Source organism: Monodon monoceros, unplaced genomic scaffold (genome assembly GCF_005190385.1).
Source record: "Monodon monoceros isolate NGI ecotype Baffin Bay Population unplaced genomic scaffold, NGI_Narwhal_1 Super_Scaffold_21, whole genome shotgun sequence".
NCBI classification, from domain to species: Eukaryota; Metazoa; Chordata; class Mammalia; order Artiodactyla; family Monodontidae; genus Monodon; species Monodon monoceros.
This window is the reverse complement of record NW_021703778.1, coordinates 169,583,975-169,589,077: the sequence shown is the minus strand read 5'-3', so window position 1 is coordinate 169,589,077 and position 5,103 is coordinate 169,583,975.

The following is a 5,103-nucleotide window of genomic DNA, read 5'->3' as shown; positions in this document are numbered from 1 at the left end:
CTGCGGGGCAGGGCGGGGCCGGCAGAGCGCAGGGTCCCGGCCGGTGGGCGGCCCGGGGGCCGCGAGGGGGAGCGGGCGGCGCGCGCGGGGCGGTCCCGGCGCCCCAATAAAGTCTGCTTTGACGAGAAACGCTTGTGCCTCCTTTTTCATGTCGGGCGGCGTTCGCTCTTGACGCCTAGCTTCGGGCGGGCGATGGCGGCCGAGTGAGGGAGGAGGGCCAGGCGAACAAAGGAGGGTGGGCGGGCGGGCGGGCAGCGGAGGGAAACGTCCGCCGGCGGCCGCGGGTCGGCACATATCGCCGCGAGCGCCCCGTCCCCGCTGGGTCCGGGGCTGAGCGCAGGTGGGCTGCACGCGGGGCTGGGCGGGCGGAAGCGGCGCGCGGAGCCCCCAGGTCCACCGTTGGGAGGATGTCCGTTATCCTTTTGTGACCCGCGGAAACCTGAGACGAAGCCGTTGGGTGCCTGCTTCCCCATAGGTCTTAAGAACAGCAGGGTCCCGGCCGCTGGTCCGGTAGCTTGGCTTTCGAAAATTTCCTTCTGAGCTTCCCTTTCTTCGCTCTCCAGCCAATCATTGTTTCCCTCGACCACCGTCTTCACCTCTTTCTCACTTGCATAGACGCTCCTCCTAATGCCCACCAGGCTTTGCATTTGTTTCCTCGTTGAAAATTCCACAATTTTCCCGCACTGTTCTCCTTAATACCTGCAGCAGAGCCTATATTTTCCCTGGCACGAATTAGCGGCAATTAACCCTTCCTGAATAGCTGCGATGAAGTGGTTTTGCCCTTATTCATTGTTTTGGTCGAGCTGACTTTGAGTTTGAAGCAACAGAAATAAAAACTGGTTTTTAAGAAAGAAAATCATGTGAAAGTGAGAAACTGGGAAGGTGTGTCTTTGTTGTAGCCGTTTGGCCAATTTAACGGCTGAGTGAATTTCTCAAACGTGTATATTCACAACGTTTAGCCTTGTCTTTTGGAACAGTGTTCTTGAAGGTGAACACCGTGATTATTCTGAACTGTAATATATACATTAATCTTAGATCCAACTTATTAAAGCAAGCAGGTGTCTTTCTTGAGAACCTTTAGAGAAAGAGGTTTGTGTGTTCTGATTAAAAAGTGACTTTGTCAATCTCGTTTAGTCCGTGCTTATTTTTCAACGGCATTGGACTTGATATTTGAGGATGTTGGTATAGGGAGTGAAAAATTAGATCATTGTCTCTGAGTTTTAAATTCTGAGTAATTCCCATTGGAGTGCTACACCCACACAGTTTGACAAAGTCAAGTCTGTTGAAATAAGTCATTTCTGGCTTTGTAGCTTATAAATTCTGCATAAATATTTCACAAGTGAAAACGAATTGTGGGAGAATTTTTATGTGGCTTAATTAATTTCACTTTCCCCACTCTCTAGTAATTGATGGGAGGATGTCTTTGCAAGTAGTTGATGCTTCCCCATAGATACAAGAGAAATGGGGGAAGTACCCAGTTAGGCAGCCTCGCTCCTGAGTCATAGGTCTACAGACTTCACAGTCAAGTGGAGAAAGCTGAAAAGGGTTTATCTGTCAGGAAGGGTGGTAGGTGGGAGAAAGCACTGAGACGGTCCAGCTATTCACCTGCTGCATGAAGAGCTTTTAAAAATTGCCCCAGAGCAGGTGACCTGTTAGATAGGTCTTGAGTTTTCCATGGTAGGAGAGATTCTTGTCTTGTGTTCTTTAGCTATGGAGTACCTTATGAATAGGCATGCAAAGACATGATGCTGTATTTGCTCTAGCTTGCTTGCATTTGCTGCTAAAGGTGAAAATCCATTTAAAAGGACAGGTTAAAGTGCAGTTCCAGAGCCATGGGCCTCTAAAGGTAGGGATAATTTCACTGCTTTTATCCTGTTCTGTTTGGGCAGAATAAACTGGGCCAATGAACCTTCCCTCGGAACTTCTAGAGTCCTTTTGTCTTGGCAGCAAGAAAATTGACTGACCCCACTTAATTAAACTGGGTATTTTACAGCCATGTTTGCGTGCTTTTATCCTTCCAACTGAGGGCAAAGACCACGGCTGGGTCCGTCTAATGCCTTGTACATGGAATGATTGTTGGTTCATCAAAAAATGAAGGCACCATGACAGAGAGGACTTTTGTGTGAAAGTGCTCGGCCATTTTAGGTGTCTCAAAAGCTCCAACGAGGGCTTCCCTGGTGGCGCAGTGGTTGAGAGTCCGCCTGCCGATGCAGGGGACACGGGTTCATGCCCTGGTCCGGGAAGATCCCACATGCCGCGAAGCGGCTGCGCCCATGAGCCATGGCCGCTGAGCCTGCGCGTCCGGAGCCTGTTGCTCCGCAAACGGGAGAGGCCACAACAGTGAGAGGCCCACGTACCGCAAAAAAAGAAAAAAAAAAAAGCTCCAACGACTTCCAGTCCACCGTGGAAATGAATGTCAACAACTATAGAAGAAAGTAGAAGGTTGGAAGAATCCTAAGAGTTGTGTAAAGTTTCTAGAATCTTTGAGAAGTCAGAGCTCACTAATGGCTGAGGAGATGTGACACATATCCTGCAAGGAGTGTGTCCCTTGACAGGACAGCACAGGACAAAGGTGTGGACTGTTACCCACAGCTCTTTGGATGGCTTCTCTCCTCCCTCATTCCTAATGGTTCCGTTCCGGAAACCTCCGTTAAATTTCCAACTCAGCTTTAAGACCATGTGGTTTAGGAAGGGACATGCGTGGAGAGGAGGGGAGAGGGTGGTAGAATAAAGGATGTGAATTGAGAGACACCTAGTATCTCTTTCTCTCCTTTTTTCAGAGTACCTTCTCATTTATTAATTATAGGGAGGCTAGCGATGAAATCTGATTCTACCTTATTTTTATTTCTAACAGATCGGAAACGATTCAGGCAGTGAATTCATGCTAAGTAACGTCCCTCACCGCAAACTAGTTTGGCTGTCTCGTGACATTGCTTTTTGGTTAGTTCTAATGTCTAGCTCTTTTGGAGTTACTTCTAGCAGGTAGTTGGTGCTGTGCATTGGTTACTGTATGGAGAATATTAGCCCAGTCTCTATTTTGCAGTTAAGGAAACCAGCTGAGAGAGGAGCTGCTGAAGGTCACATTGCAGCGTAGTGATGGGGCTGCAGCTAGAGCTTTGCCTTTTGTTAGGCTAGAAATCTTTTTACATTTGCTGGTCGGACCCTGTTCCAGATCCATGCTGAGTTTCCAGTAAAACATGTAGAAAAATCAGGATGAAAATTTGTGTTTCTGCATCTAAATTAGTTACCCCTAGTTTGGATCAATACAAGTTAATTGAAAAACTATAGGTGTGTACACATTTTCCTAATCATCTAAACTATAGTGTGTTCTTGATTGTGGAATTTTTGAAACCTGGGCTATTTAGGGGATACTCCTCCCTTCCCCCAAAATCAATGCATACATTAGATTTGGAGCTTAAATTGTGGTGAAATACCTTAACCATACAAGTCTGTAAAGCTAACACCATTTCTGCAACGTTTTATGTCCTTCGCTTTTATAGGGTCTTAGACTCTTTTTCTGAGGCTAAGTGGTTTAGTACAGTAGATGAATCTGGTTATTGCCCATAAGTCTAAGGAAAGTTGAAATCTCTAGTGATAAATTCGCCTTGTTTTTCTCTACTTCGCTCGTTGTGTGCCCCTCCAAAGTAGAAGCTAAATCAACTTCTTTGTACTGCAGTTGCTCCTGCCACCTGCCCATCCAAATGAATGTCACCCATGTGATTGAACAGAATGAATGGAAAGTTCTGTCTCAATCCGCGGTACCTTGTTTCATGGCATACTTACTGCAGCGCAGAAATACAGGAAGCCGAGCCACTCCTGCATCGGTGTGTGAGGCAAGTCAGTGCTGGAGCTCTGTGAGAGTGGGCTGGACACGCAGCCTCTGTTAGGGATTTTCTCCGTTTGCTAAAGAGGAGTGACGGGCGGATTAGGTGAGCCCAGCTGTTCATCCCTGTTTGTCAAGCACCTGCTCTGCGAGGCTGGAGAATACTGCCGTTAACCAAACAATGCGCCCAGACGGGAGACAGGCTATGACCAGAGAGCTCAGAGATACCGGTCTCACTTCCACTTGGCAGTCATGACAAGAAGTGGAGAGTCTGGGGACAAGTGGACCTAGGCCAAGCTAGTCAGATAAAGCCCTTCCTGAGGAGGGGACATTTCACCTGGGACTTGAGAGTTAAATAAACCACCAAGTGCCAAGGCCAGTGCTTGGCTGCAAACCAGCTCTTTTTTTTTTTTTTCTGAAATGTTGATTTCTATGTGAAAAGAAAGTAGATAAAATAAATTAAGTGATAAATTTGTAAATATTTGCGATAAGCCCATAACACTCAGTGTAAAAGGGCTATTTTTGCCTCAGAAACTCATCAAATGAGCAAATTAATCCACCAAAACTGCTACTGAGATGCCTGAGGTTTTCTCAGTACTTGGTTACTGACATCATGTCCTTTTTTTTTGTTTTTTCGTTTTCGTTTTTTATGAGCCATTCCTTGTTCAGAGTTCCCACTTGAACTTGGGGATTAATAATGGAAATGGTCTTGGAGTTCCAGGCCTTGGAAGGTAGACCCGCTACAAAGGTACTTAGGAAGGCAAAACGGATGAGTGGCGGCAGCAGAGCAGTGCCGTCCAAACAGGTCGGGGCCTGGCTGTGCCCTTTGTCATCCAGGTGACATCCACGAGGTCTTGCAGCCTCTCGGGTCTTCATTTCCTCGGCTTCAAAACGGGCCTAACGGTGCCAGTCTTCAGGCTTACAGGAATCAGCCATGGCGGTAAGTAAACCGTGTGAAGGCTTGATGCTCCCCAGGACTGATTATATTTCCTTCTTACCATCTCGCTCCAGGTGAGCTAGCCTCTGCCACTCACCTCTCAGTTTCTGTGCTGGTTTCAGGGCTCATCCTTATAGGCTGGACCCAGTGCTTACTTGGTTTCTTAGAGCAGATAAGAATTCATTTGCTAGCCAGACTTTTCTTAAAGAGATTTGTCATATCAGTGATAAGTTTTGAATCTCCCCGAGCTAGGTGGATTACTGTCTACTAAAAGTAGGCTAAACAACTGCTTTTGTGTTTTCTGTGTCAGTCAGAACTCAACTTCTCAACACTGGAGCTCTTT